The 14,914-nt window shown below is 43.2% G+C and overlaps 1 protein-coding gene across 11 annotated transcripts in view; it reads right to left on the bottom strand.

Moving 5' to 3' along the window:
* Mbnl2 (muscleblind like splicing regulator 2) overlaps positions 1 to 7,227 on the bottom strand; it is a 150,420-nt gene extending 143,193 nt beyond the window's left edge. For 4 of the 11 annotated variants that reach the window (XM_005317027.5, XM_005317025.5, XM_013360606.4 and 1 more), the window contains exon 1: positions 6,967 to 7,220. The gene's annotated coding sequence lies outside the window, so the exon portion shown is untranslated. Of the gene's footprint in view, positions 1 to 6,966 lie in introns of all 11 variants that reach the window. The other 7 variants (XM_013360597.4, XM_021729891.3, XM_040281660.2 and 4 more) reach the window with 4 other exon arrangements.
* Positions 7,228 to 14,914: the final 7,687 nt, after the last annotated feature.

Here is a 14,914-nt window from a genome sequence, read left to right as displayed (position 1 = left end):
CTTCATCCCTATTCTCCAAAGTCAACTTTCCTCCTTGGCCCCCCAACTCCCCACCATGCCATCCTTCTTCTTGAATGTCTTCTACAAACATTTGATTGTGCTTCCTTATCAGAAAAATATTTTTAGCAGAAACAATCATCACCAGGAGAGTTACTTATTTATAAATGGTATGACTGCGTGACAAAAGTAACCCGTTCCATACACTTCACCTATATGAAAATTGACATTTTAAAAGGATAAACTAAATAACAGACAAGATGAAAGTTCAATTTGTTTCCTTAACAAATGAATAATCTTGTCCTGGGCCTGGAGTCTAGTAGACATTCCACATTTATTGATGTTTAAAATTACAATTTATCAGTATTGTTCTATATAGCATTATATTTGTAAATCATAAATATATTTGTATGATTAGCATTATATTTGTAAATTATTTCATTATATTTGTAAATCATACCTGTTATTTTTGTGCTACAGCAAGTTTCTTGAGACTCTGAAGTTATTAATTCATTTGATTTTAATAAGCAACTATGTCTATTACTTCTTTCAGTAAATGTTTTGTCATAATATTAAAAAAAAGAAAGAAAAGAAACTAGGAGCTAGACAAAATAGATCCACTCAGACCGGAGGAAGTAGCTCTTCCTCCATGAAACCTTATCTATGACTCCAAATGGAGGTCTCCTTTCCCCAGCTCTCAGAACCTTAAAATTACACGTACTGAATCATTTATATCCTGTAGGCTTCACCAATAGTTTCAGTTTGATTAATTGAAGCTTGCATTTAGGATGCCAAAAATTTAGATTTCAATCACTGTCTTCCCCCAAATCGCTTGGGTTGGGCTTCATTCAACTGCACAACACACTTTACCAGAAAACTCCACGTCTGACCACAGTGTCATTTCATTTATCTCGTTAAGTGTCATATGCACGGATCCCCATGGGTTGTAGGACTAATAGCTTTTCCACATTTTGGCTAATAAAACTTTTAGCATATTGCTTAACCTCACTCAAACTCGGTTCTCATTTAATTTATAAGACGGGGTAGAGGGAGAATTGTGTGACCTTTAAAAGAGACGATAGGCACAAATACTGAAATGACATACACATGTCAGATGTTACCGTCACAATTACTCATTATACTATAAGTACTATAAAGTACATCTGAGACTTCTAAACTCATTGGTCTCCTATCTCTACTTTGAGACTTTTCTTTTATTTTCCCAATCTGATCTGTTCAGGTGGCACCACAGCGCTGCCCACCTGTGGGGCTTGAGGGTCTCACGGACCTGGGTCTAAGGGGTGGCTCAGCCAGGCATTAGCTGTGGGCTCCTGGGTGTGTGTGTGTTCCTGAGTCACTGGAGCTTTTCTTCCCGTGGCCACCTGGGAATAGCGTTAATTTTATGGAACTCTCCTGCGCTTCTCAGGCTCTGATTACACGTGTCTGTAGAGCACCTTGCTCAGAACTCATGCCCCCAAATATGAATTTTCTTTCCCGTCTTTCATCAGGTGCGAGAGAACTCAGGGAGATGTTCTTGTGAAAACATGGAATACTCTGAATTTTGATTTTCTTGTTGACTTTGGTTTCTCCCAGCCTGCGGGGCCATGTACAACATTAGAGAATTGTAATTTCTAGAAGCATTTTTTCTGTTGTTATGACTCAGGTGGGAGACAGAGCAAACAAAGGCTTTGTCCCCCAATGCCTGTGTGTGCAGCCTGAGCTGGTCAGTCAACACTCTTCTTGCTCTGCCATGGCCTCTAGGCTGCCTGTGACCCCCAAGTCTAGTCTATATATATATGCTATCCACAAAAGCATTATGGGACAGGAAATGGAAAGGAGTTCTGTGAGATGCTTCACATGACTAAGTTTTTCCTGTGCTTCAAAATTCAAGCACTAGAAAACAAAATCAACGACTAAAAGTTTTTAAAATCTGGTTCATAACTCATCTCCTTGAGGAGCTTTACCTAGCATGCCCTTGCCAGAGTGCCCTAATTCTAGGCTCCCACTTTTTAACTCTCCATTTGAACTGTTAATTGAGATAATGCCAGCGAAAGCCTTTCAAAGTTTAAGTAGCTACACATATGTTAATTACCCTTCTGAAGGCATTTGTGTGCTTAACTATTCTTATCTTGTTTGTAAGGATCTCCTTTCCTCGCTATTGTGGATTGCAGACGGCTTAGGACAGAGACCAGCAGCCTTACAGGGGGCCTCTCCCCCTCCCTCTTCCCTCCCAGGTGGCTCACCACCCCCAGAGCTGACTACCAGCTTGTCTGGGGCCTGCTCCCCAACTGCCAGGACCCGGGGCTGAAAAGAGTTCTTTTAAGTGTGGCTACACCCGCAGTCTTCTCTCTCAGCTCTTCCCCTCCCTGGGTCCTTAACCACTCAGTTTGTCTTTGCCCAAAGAATGGATAGATATTCTCAGATATTAGGGGACCCTCCCCACACACAAAACAAAACAAAAAAAACAAAAGAAAGAGAAAAGCTCCCAGACCACCACCAACAAAAAAACGACTTGGTGTTTAAACAGGGAAATCAATTTTTAAAAGGAACTCTGCTTTTATGAAAAAAAGAGACAAGCAGAACCCTCCAGAGCCAGGTATCAGATTTCCTTGCTGGAGATGGGGACTGGGGATGGTGAGCTAATTGCAGCAGGGGCTTCAGCGGGCACCCTGCGGCTCAGAAGTGGGAGAGGGTCTAAGATTTCCTTTTGTCTATGGGCTGGTGTTTAAGGCTTTCTAAATGATGTGCCTGTGGACCCCAGTCACTTCAGGGCTCAGTAGCCTCCTGTTTGGGATTGCTTGAGCGTTCTTATATGCCTACTGCTCACCTCACGTCATTGTATGCCATTTAAACAGTACTGACGCCGACAAATACAACAGAGGGGAAGAAGTCCATACCCATAGCGATAGAAAACTCAGAATTCCTCTTGTTCCGCCCCCAAACACCAACACCGTCTCAAGACCCAAATCAATTTCTCATGATTAACAATGCTAATTTCATTTAGTCAATAGCGATATTATTCAAGTCTTTGAAAGTTGCGATTTTGTACCATGCGTTTTTGTGCACACGCAAAGGTGTTCTAAACACATAGCAAGAGCCAGGGAGCCCAAGAGGTGTTTAACAAACACTTGTTGACTGATTGATGGAATATACTGATGGGGGCCGCCTTAGACAATGCATTCTTTGTCATAACACTAAGGTGCATTGTTGAGTCCGATTTTACTACTGAGCATTTTTTTTGCCATATTGAGAGGGGGGGCCAGCTGCTAGAAAACTTATCCACCAGCCTCAGAGCTCATGTCAACAAAGAACCCCTGGGGCCTTACCTTTCAACCTGTTTTCCTGCTCAGCAACTGGAGGTAGGGACTAGTCTCTGTAACCAATGCTGTGCAGTTGGAGGCCACTATGTATCACTTTGACTCCTGATTAAGACTATACCACAGCTGCAATGAACAGTTTGTGCACATTTTCAAGAAGAAAACAAAAACGGAGTTGAGTAAAAAACTAGAGAAAGACAAAAAAAAAAAAAAAAAACCAACTATGTGTAAATGGTTGCAAGCCTGGCTAAGTCTTCCTGCTTCATTCTTCCAGGAGGCACTTCCCGAAGCATGAAATACCAAGTTCCTTGCACTAAACAGAAGTGCACGTCCACGTCCCTCCAACTGGGAGAACATTCTAGAAAGGATGCCTGGGCTCATGACCCTTCACTTCTCTTTGCAGCCTCTTCCCTTCTCTTCCTGCTGGGGCTTCCGGCTGGCCGCGAGGCAGGTTTTGTGAAAAGGGATAAAAGTCCTCTCCCATTTTTCTGCCATGCCCTTGGGGAGCCCTGCTCACCTGGCCTGACTTGACTGACAGTTTTCTTCAGGGGACTCCTGCCTCTCTACCTTCCCATAACACTCCTCTCTTCCACTGCCCACCCACTTCCTCTTCCTCGCTGCCAGATTTCTCTGGCTGATATGACATTGGTAAACGTTCCTGACCCAGCCAGTTCTGATGTGCAGCTCTACCTGGAGATGTTGAAGGGCCCCAAACTGTGTTTTCAGCAACCAGCAGGTCTTACAGTTAAATTAGAATCCTTTGCCCCTTGCAATGTCCCCCACCTATTCCAGTATTAATGCTGTTTTGCTATTTTGGAAAATGTAAACAAATCTTTATGTCTGTCTTCCCATCTTTTCCTCCTTATCTGTAGTGTACGAAGAAAGGAAGGGGGGGGGAACATTCCAGATTGACCCTACTCATTCTACTATGAGGAATTCTCGATATCTAAAAATCCTTTCCTCCCTGTTCTTGCTTGGAATCTTGAGTACCTGATCTTAAATTTCTATGGCGCTCCCCAAGCGCGGGACTGGCTGGTGGCCATGTGATATTGATTTGTTTTCACCATAGCAACAGCAAATTAAAACAACGAGCAGAAAGAAGGCAGGCTGTTAGGCAGTGAAACTACAGGTCCAGTATATTTCACAAGCATATTTTTCTCTGTTTTCTTTTTTATTCACTCCAGTTTCACAAATTTAATACAAAAGTCAGAGTAAAAATAGCACAAGATGCTTGGGGCACTCTGGGGCCTATCATTTGGAATAGTCTGACGAGCTAGGTTTCCAGTATGCTAGACTAGATCAATGGAGAAAACGTAAACAACCATGCTCTGAGTTCCTTGGAAATTTTATTTGTGGGTCTCAGGATAAATATCGGTAGAGATTTTACAGGAGTACAGTGAAGGGCTGTATATATGACTGTGTAGGTTAATACCCCGAGGCGTTAACACCAAGGTCTTGTCCTTTGGAACTTGAAATAGCTCATTGTGCCAAGAGACAGACAACTTTCTTTTCTGACACAAGGTCAAGGTCTCCTAAAGTGCTAGCATCATGAAAGTACAGTAAGAATTATCCAGTTCTATTACCAGATGGAAATATTGAGGGAGACACTTGCTTCAGGCGACATGAGTAGTGAGGAGGACACAAACTAGCAGAGGGAACTCCGGCCAACTCCAGTGTGTTCCCGCAGGCAGAATTATATCTCTGGAGGCTTCTTAGTCAACACTACCTCCCCGCCCCCCATCTCCACGACCCAGGGTGCCACCTGTGACGTGGGGTTAACAGTCCGCAGTATTGTTCTTTCCTTCCTTCCTTTGGGCCATCTGCCCTAGGACATGGCGCTTTATCTATAAAAAGCAGCTGTTCCCAACATCCCAACCAGCCTTGAACTTGGGGGTATAACCTGTATCCTAGATAATCGCTATAGGGGAATTGGCACTCCCCCTCTGCCCCACGGGGGGGGGGGGGACTGTCCACACAGGTGGCAGTACTGGCCTGCGCCAAAGGGAAGTTAGGCCAGAAAAAAAGCTGAGCTGTGCTCCCCACCGCTTTCCACCAGCCAAGCCAGAACCCTGCAGAAAACCTAGGCTGACCGGCAGGTAGGAGATGCCCTAGTTACCAGGGGGATGGGCTTAGGGTGCACAAAGGACAGGCTGAATCGCCAAGCCGTAACTCAGGTCCTGCCAACTGGGAGTTAGAATGTTCCTGGCCAGGACGTAGAGAAATATTCCTCTCCACGAGCTCGAAGAAAAGAACACACAGCAGAAATAGTTGGGGGATGACGTCAGAAGTTCTGGGCTAGTGTCCTGCACTTCTCCTTGAAAGTAAAAACAGTGGGTCTAGAAGAATCTACGTGGCATTGCCGTTATTTAAATGAGCACTGCCGCCCCTTCAGAAGGAGCAGGAGATCTGAAGAAACTTCCTCTTACGTAAAGATTATACCATGTCCCCTAGCCTTATATATTTTTTTAACTTATTGTCCCCCAAATGCACACAGTCCCCAATGAACAAACATCTTTCCACTTAACCTTTGTCTTTTAAAGAGACAGTAACGTTTCTTGAAGAAGATTCATGGTGCTTAGGCAAGTCAGATATTTTTTTTTTTCCTTCTTCTTCTTCTTCGCTCCAGTGCTTGCTAACTATTCTAAAAATGTTACACATTTATTGTAAACACATGCTTCCGAGGCCTAACAAAAAAGCACAGTTTCCTCATGCCTGGCAGAAATTTAAGACGGAAAAGGGCAGAAAGAATTCTTTAACAAACATATCCTTTCCTTCTCCTGGGCCAAGTGTGTTAAAAATAAATCTTCTCCATCATTTCTCACTGCTGCTTCTCAGTAAGAAAGTTGATATGGTTCGGCACAGTGAAAACACGGCTTTAAAAGCTAGCCTGCTCTCATTAAATTATTCTGCTGGCTGTGTGTTCTCATTAAAAATGCATACAGATCAGATAATTGCAGTAAGCATTATTAACCCAGCTTTACTTTTGAATATAATGGTTCCACTTTTAAGCTGGAAACAAAGGCTCAGACACGCCAGGAAAAGAAATGTAAACACTGAACTACAGTATCGAAAACTTGCCAGAAAGCTACCTCTTGCTAGGTTGTTAGAAATGTGCCTTTGAAATTCGATTAAAGCTCAACATTGCAGAGCGAGGGAGGTCCCTCATTTCCAATAAATAGGCATATTTTTGGCCCAAACATTCCATCGATGATTATCTGCCATGAAGTTTTTTTTTTCCTCCCTTCATTCTTGATTTGCAAGTCTGTTTTCAAATAAGATCAATGTGAACTTTATCTATTCTGGAGCTATACCAGAGTAGCAAAGAATTTTTTTTTTTTTATAACAAGAATATAAGATTGCTCCTAAGGTTTCAAATGGTTTTAAAAATACTCATAAATGGGATCTATTCTTTGAATAAAAACTCGGTTTAATGCCTCACTCCTACCCGGCGGCATCGATTCAAGCTTTGCCATTTCTTTTTCTCAAATCAAAATGTTACGTAAAACTCCAGGGTTCCCTGCAAGCATCACATTTGAATTAGTGGAATCCGGTCTCCCAGGCTTCCCGAAGCGACACACATGGAATGCAGCATACTGCAGCAAACTCTTCAAACATTCAAAAAAAAAAAAAATGGGGGGGGGGGTTCTCCTACCTTGTTTAGCTCTGCTTGTCCTTCCCATGTACAGTAACCCCAGGAACATCTGGCAGGATCCAGTGGCCGAGGCTTCTCCACTGCATCATGAGGAAGAGATCTCCATGCAAATGGTTCTCATTCCGTGTTTATTGTACTCTGAAAGCCGTCTGCCGTATCTGGAAAATTTTACCTTTAGATGATGAAGCAAAGACAGTCTAAACTCTGTTGCTGTAAGCTGCGGCCCTTCCTTCCGACAAACCCCGCCCCGCCGCGGCCGGCCAATGGGCGGCCAGATCGTCAGCCCTCCTCGTCTGAAGCTGGCCCTAATAGGATGACTGACACAGCAACACAGCACTTGCAGCGTCTGAAAACAGTGCATCCATACTGATGAAAGAGGAATTTCCCTCTCCGAAGAAAGCAATCATAGCACCAAGACAAAGTGGCACATAATTGGCAGAGCAGGGAGAGGGGTAGCTCAGGAAAACACGCTTGAAGACAGCCAGCCCGAAGCTCGTGGCTGCACCGTGGTACTTTAGGGAACGCGAAACTCCGCAGATTCAAAAGAAATCCGGGTTGTACCTGGAACTGAAGTCGATACAGCATTTGACAAAGCGTGTGCGTGCGTGCGTGTGCGTGTGCGTGTGTGTGTGTGTGTGTGTGTGTGTGTGTGTGTCTTTTTTTTTTTTTTTTAAGAAAAACAATTCAGTGTCTGCATGGAAAGTAAGACCTTATGGAACGTTTACATAGGATTTCCATGATTGAGGGAGAATGTGCTAAGCCCAAGCACACATTCAAAAATCAAAACATGCCTGTTCCCTTGCACACAGTTTTCCTGCACAACGTCTGCTATCGCAGTGGTTAATTACTGTAGCCCATATATCTTTCATCTAAGTTTTCAGACCACTGGGGACTTCAATTAGGGAATGCTGAACAATAAAAATTGGTATCTACACATTACACTTTTTTTTTTTTTTTTTTTGGCCAGGTACCCACGAGAGTTAGTTAGGTGTGCCTTAACTGTCTTAGGTGCCAGTTGATAAATACTGTGCATTGGCCCACATTGTCATTAATGAAATGAGGATTACAGGAAGGTGTTCATTACTGACTACTCATGGTGTGTGATTCAAGGGACACCACCAAATACCCTGCCACAAAAGATGTTCCAGAAGGTGCTGGGGTTCTCTGAGATAAGTAAGAAAAGCAAAGCAGAAGGGTTAGTTGGGTTATTTATTTATTTTTTCCAGTCAACAGCATTTCTGCATGCTTTCAAAACAAAAACAAAAACATATGGCATTCGGAAAACACAATAAGCACACATTTCCTTCCACTAAACACAACATGTTAGAATTTTAAAAATTAAGTATGATGGTTCCATGACTCAACCAAGACAGGAACACAGCCCCTATTCATCTTAAAGGTTGAACCCGACACTATTTATTTTTTTAAACTAAGCAACTCTTTGGTGTATCTGGAATGTAATGGCTTCTTTTTATTTCACCAATTGCATCTTTAAAACACCCCTTTTCATATGACTTGTGGGCTATTTTCTTTAATAGAATATTATGCTTTATTCCCCTCGATTTTTATACTTAGAATTCTCTTTTTCGTTCCCATATAAATTTGTCAAATATCATAACTTGTAGGCTTTCTCATACTATCATTTTCTGGAAATTTAATTTAGCTCCATGGTCAAACAGGTAGAAAATTATTTAAAAATATCCACATAGTTAATATTATACTTCATGCACCTAGCTCAAGATCCCCTCTCCCCATTTCCCTTGCATTCTGACTTTGAAACCTCTCATCCTCTAATCTGAATCCTGAAACTTTAGTCATCTTTGTCCTCCATTCTCACCTCTAAGTCTTGTTCATTTTCTTCCCACCCAGTCCAGAAGGCTGACCTATAACCTGCATGATATGAATGCTAATTAATGGCCTCTGGGAATCCAGGCTCCTCAACCCTGAGCTGAGCTCCCGTGTTGCCAGACAGGTTTTCCTATGTCATGTAAAGTCATGTTCCTTTCATCCGCAAACCTTTCCATGTATTAAATCCAAATTATAGACTTTGAACGTCCTTTATAATCGGGCCCTTCCCTTTTTTAGCCAATTTTTTCTCCTGTTTTCCTAAAGGAACTTTCTAGTGGAGAATTTTCTTCTTTCTTCCATCATGTCTTCCCTGTCCACAGTAGCTTCTCTGAAGTTCTCCTTTGGAAGACTGTTTAAAACCCTGAACCACATGGTCTGGTATAGGTAGGTTGTCTGTGTTAATCTTCCCTTCTCAGAGGGCAAGTCTTGTGTAGTATGTTAAGATAACATGCATCAAACATCTGTACAGTAGCTGGTACCTGATCAACGATCACTCAACGAAACCTTTCCTTAGGTATTTCTATACTGTTCATTGCATTTAGGAAGGTGCCCTGCACAGACTTGCTGGTTTCATGATTCCTATCTCAAGAATTGACATGATACTCAATTGCACACACCAAAACCCTGCCAGTCTTTCTGGGTCCTCCTCCCCTACCACCACTTGAAATTCATTATCAAAGTCTGTCAAGTTCAACCCCTGAATGTTTGGAAATGCCTCCCCTTGCTCTACCAGTACAGTTTTGTCCAAGCAATCGTTGCCATTTTCGGTGACTATTGGAACAGTCTCTTAGCTGGTCTCCTGAGCATATTCTTGACCTGCTGCAAGCCCTTTTGCACACTTTAGCCAGAATGGAAATTCAAAAATAAACATCTTAATTTTTTTCTGCACTCCTTTACTTAAACTTTATGATGGGCTGAATTGTGCTTCCCCCCACACCCCCACCTCCAGCAGAGTTTGGATGTTCAAGTCATAACCCTGAGAAGATGGTATTTGGAGAGAGGGACTTTGGAGGTAATTAGGTTTCCATGAGGTCATGAGAGTAGGGCCTTTGACGGGATTAGTGTCTGTGTATGAAGAGACACAGAGGGCGGTCTCTTTCCATCAGAAGGACACAGTGAGAAGGTGGCCCTCACCAGGATGGGGATACAGTCCTCACCAGAACCTGACCATTCTGGCCCCACCCCAGTCTCAGATGTCCAGTCTCCAGAACTGTCAGAAAACAATCTTACGTTGTGTAAACCAACTAATGTATGGTACAGAACATCCTTGGAATATCTTTGAGTGGCTCTGAAGGGAAAGATGACAGTTCTCCACATGGCCCACAAGGCCCTGTTCCTTCTAGTCTCTGCCTACCTCTCCAGCCTGATCAGAAGCCGTTCTTCCCAGGGAACCCTTCCTGACCCACAAGACGAACTCAGGTCCACCTGTTGTTGTCTTGCAGCACCCCCCCCATATTGAAGTCTACAGCAGTGCTTCTCAGATTTTAATGTGCCTGAACCGCCCCCCCTCCAGGGATCTTGTTAAAATGCAGATCTAATCTCAGTAGTTCCTGGGTGGAGGCTGAGATTCTGCTTTTCTAACAAGCTCCCAGGTGATACTGATGCTGCTTGTCCATGGAGTACTCTTCAAATAGCAAGATCTGATAGAAGCTGTTCACTTCAGAACACTGTTACAGGGTATGGTTACACATAGGTTTGGTTAATTATTTACTTATGGACTACCTTTCCAACCAGCTTGCCAGCATCAGAAGTCGCCATTGTCTTCCAGCATTAATCTTCATGACCTGGCACATGGGAGATGGGAGGGGACAGTCTTTAACAAATGAGCAGTGGACCGACGCAGTGTACCTCGGGGCCAAGCTGGACTTCTGTCTTTCTTTCTTCTTCTCCCCATCTTTCTCATCCTCTTCCTTTTCCTTCTTCCTTTCTTTTTGTAACTCACTGTAAGTTTCTTGAAACTCTGGAAAGAAGCTCAGTCTTTACTGAAGTTACAATATGCCACGTAGGAAGAATTGTTGAGAAGCCAAACACAGAACGAATGTTGAGGAGATGATCAGCTGTGTTCAAAGCAGAGGAGGGAGCCCGAGGAACAAAAAGACAACAACATTGGGTTGGTCCAGTGACGGTCATCATTTATCTTCTACAGGCTGACGGATTCCCGATCTTTCTCTTCATCTCTGGTCCCAGTTCTTCACTTGAAGGTACCAGAGGTAACCCATCTTCACCTGGTCTCTATCTGAAATAACTTTTTTCTTGTACTGAAATGTGTTTCTCTTATATTTCCCATTTCAGAGAATGGAATCCACCATCATTGATGCCTAGCTGTCTCACTGTCTGTATCCAAATCCTCTGGAGTCTTCCTGTCAATCTTTTGAATCCATTCACCTTCCTTGTCTTCTCTTCTGTGTCCCTAATTCAAGCCCCCATTGGTTTTGCTCACTGCTTACCTCTCTGACCTCAGTCTAGCCCCTCAACTTCCACTCCACTCACTGTCCAGTCACAGCGCGTCCCCATGATCTCCAAGGGGAATCCTCTGCCTAAGTTCCCAGTATGATCTTCTGCTGCCCTTCTTGAGCTCCCTCCCTCCTACTGCACATGCAGGATGACTCAACCAATTTTAGTCTCTGCAATGTGTCATGTCCTTACCAAGTTTGAGCCTGGATTCTCTTTTCCTGAAACATCTTCTTTTCCCTTAACACCCCTCTTGCCTCTTTCCACCCAATAATAGCCCATGTACCCACAGGGCCTCCTTCAGAGAGGCCTAGACCACCACAATCCTTGATATTTGATTCACCAAAGCAGCCGTCACAGAATATCATAAATGAGTCTTACTTGATGAGGTACCCCACTAGTCCCTGGGAGAAAACTGACCGCTCTTAGTCCTTACTACATGCAGGTATGGAATAGCAGGCAACAGTTCCTTAACATGTTTGTTGGACAATTAGCTAGTTAATGGTACCAGTGATAAAGGGCCAAAGACAGACACAGGGCTCAAGCAAAAGATTGATAGTGAAACTGTAGAAACGATGATGTGTGTGTGTGTGTGTGTGTATGAGAGAGAGAGAGAGAGAGAGAGAGAGAGAGAGAGAGAGAGAGAGATCATAAGTTGAGCCAGGGAAGGGAAGGGAGAGGTAACCTAAAAGCTGAGAGCGAGGTACAGTTTGAGGTCTTCTCTGCAGTGGGCAGACAAAGGTCAGCAAGCTTGCAGACGAGGGAATCTTTGATCATGTTTAAATGGTGGGGCTTTCCAGAGAAACAGTCTCCCTTTGAGTGGAAAAGGAGAGGGATCTCAGAACAGATGGGAGTGTTTGACTTAGCCGAGGAGATGTCTAGGAAGGAGAAGGTTGTTTATAGCAAGGGAGACACGAGACAGGCGGGCAAGATGCAGACGGCCCGATCTGGGACGTTCCAGTCTTAGGGCTCCTTCCTCTCTCAATGTTATATTCTAGCTCGTGCCCCCTCCTTAGTCCTTGAGTATAGACTATTTTTTATTTTCAAGTATAAACCAGACTGTAAACCCCTTGAGGGAAGAGGTCTTTCTGTACCCTCCCTAACGCCTAGCATCGCTAGCTCTGCTGAGTCGATTGTGGTTGATTGATTTCTATTTAGGATGCTGAAGATAATTTACATACCTTAGAAGAGACTGGTATGTGTTTAATGTGTGGGTTGTTGAAATGCAGCAGGGAATAAAAAATTGGTTTTCTAATTGTCAGAAAAATTTATAAAGTTTTCTGTCAAATTTAAGAGAAGAAATGCTAACAAATTTCTAAATTTTCTCGAATAGTTTCAGGGGCAGAAGACTTTAGGGAAAATTAAGACTAATGTTTTCTGGGTTAAGGAAAGTAGAGTGAAGTAAATGACAGAAAGCATGTCCCTGAAGTCATGTCTGAGGAACCCCCTGCCCAGAATGGGGCACACAGTAGGGCTCAGTGCACATTAGCTTCGACCACCCCTCCTACTGTGGTTGTAGTCCACGTCGCCATCATCCTTGGGTTTTAGAGTCCTAGTGAGATTCCACCGAAAAGGAATTAGTGTGTGTTTAAAAAGTGGTAATGAACCAAGGTAGAGATTTTCTAACTTTCTTAGTTCACAGCTCTCTTGTAATTTTTTCATTGTATTCTCGGGCTAAAAGTAATATCTAACTATTCCCTTTACTAAACACTTCCGTATTTATGTCTTAACAACTTAGTAGCTATTTGAAAAGCTAATACAAAATATTTTAAAGAAATAATTTAATTTCATCCTTAACCTCAATTAGCCATTAATAGATGGTGCCTGCCTATTGAACACCGCATGCAAAGCTCGAAGCTGTAAATCTGATTAGAACCACTACTCTCATTTCCTGTTCCATGCTGACTCTTTTTTTTTTTTTTGCATGGTACTTGCTTTTCATCTTAGCAACTGCTGAAATATAGCTTTGCAAAGATACCAAATATCATCAGAAAGAAGGCAATAGGATTCTAACACAGAAATTGCTAGTTATCTTGAGCTCATAGTTTGCACAGTGTCTGATAGATGTCAAGTATTGCCTTATTTTCCTTGAAAATATAAAATATCCCATGGAAGTCCCGTCAGTTCACTGCAGCTTTCCAGAGTGCCTGATGGCACCATTTGGCAAATGTGGAACTGAGGCAAGAGCCCCTATGGGTTGGGCAATGTCAGAGCTATGGTTGCATCACGCCTCTTGTCCTTGGGCCCAAGGGCATCTGAAGTTGCAGATCCTCAAATGCTCCAGTGGGTGCAGATAAAAAGCCAGGCTAGAGGTCACTGGACATGTCAAACCTGAAGCTGAGATCACTTAAAGTCTTACAAGCCTTTGGGATAAGGGTAAAACCTATAGTTCTTCAGAATTGCAGATGCCTGTGAGCCTAAGAAACAGCAACATCAGGCAAGGAGCACGCTGGTCCTGCCAGCCATTATGGCCAAGGGAACTTGCTAGTGATCATTCACCTTTCAACATGGTGAATGATGATAATAAGTGCAGAAAGGAGGCATCAAGGAGTATGTTTCCTACTCTTCCCCGTCAATAGGACCACATGCATATTTCTTTGTAGCTCATCCGTGCTGTACTCTTAGGCTGTTTGGGGATCACCATGAATGGTTGGTTCACTTACTTTTCGGACCCTTGCCCTATAATATAGAACCAGACCTCCATCTCCATCCTCAAATGCTCCAGTGGGTGGAATGATTTCCCTCCTGGTGGATTCCTGGAAGGATTGCTCCATCCACAACGTTTTGCTCATCTTCTCAGCAGAGGTCCTGCTCAGCAGGGGTCCTGCAGCATCTGGATGGAAAGAGAACCACTCTCCTCGCTCTTCTGTAACACTTCCCCAAATGTGTAATCTACTTGGTACTTGTCTGTTTCCCTCATAGGAGTGTAAGCAGCCCACGGGCGGGAATCATCATGTTTTATTTGTGGGTGCATCACAGTACTAGACACATACACTGGCAATCGTGATTTTTTAAAATAAGCAAATAAAATGTGGGAGCACCAAAATATGATGCAGGAGGAGTAGGAGATTGCATTTGAGACACAAGGACAAGAATCAAAGCTGGAGGAACAGTCCCCAAGGGGCTTCCGAGGTTCATTCGAGCCAAGTGTTTGAAAATCAGAAAAGAGTCAAAAAGTCAAACTAGAGGGCAGCTTCGGTGTCACCAAACTGGGTGTTATTTCAGAGTCAGGTTTTTATGTTCCTTTGATGTTGGATGAACAGCCCAGATTCTTCGAAAATGTCTTTAATAGGATAGGAATAACTTCTTCTTCAAAAGGATCAGAAGTGAGTGGGTTGGAGGGGAAAAAAAAATCTTAGTGAGATTATATATGGGCCCCTGCGGAGGTGAGAATATTGGCTGGAGGAGACCTTGTCATCTTGGAGTGGGAGTAGAGACATGAGAGAAACATAAAATGTGGCATGTGTCATCACAGCTGTGATAGCCAGTTTGCATTTTAAAAAGTGAATGTAGTGTTATCCTGGCAGATGTGAGACCTTGGGTTTGATCCACAGCACTCCAAAAAAAAAAAAAAAAAGGCAAACGCAACTGATTTTGATTTTCTACAATATAATACTCCTTACTGAGCTTTGTCAACACTCTTTTTGTC

The sequence above is a fragment of the Ictidomys tridecemlineatus genome, chromosome 6 (assembly GCF_052094955.1).
Source record: "Ictidomys tridecemlineatus isolate mIctTri1 chromosome 6, mIctTri1.hap1, whole genome shotgun sequence".
NCBI lineage: Eukaryota > Metazoa > Chordata > Mammalia > Rodentia > Sciuridae > Ictidomys > Ictidomys tridecemlineatus.
This window is presented reverse-complemented; position numbering and strand designations above follow the sequence as displayed.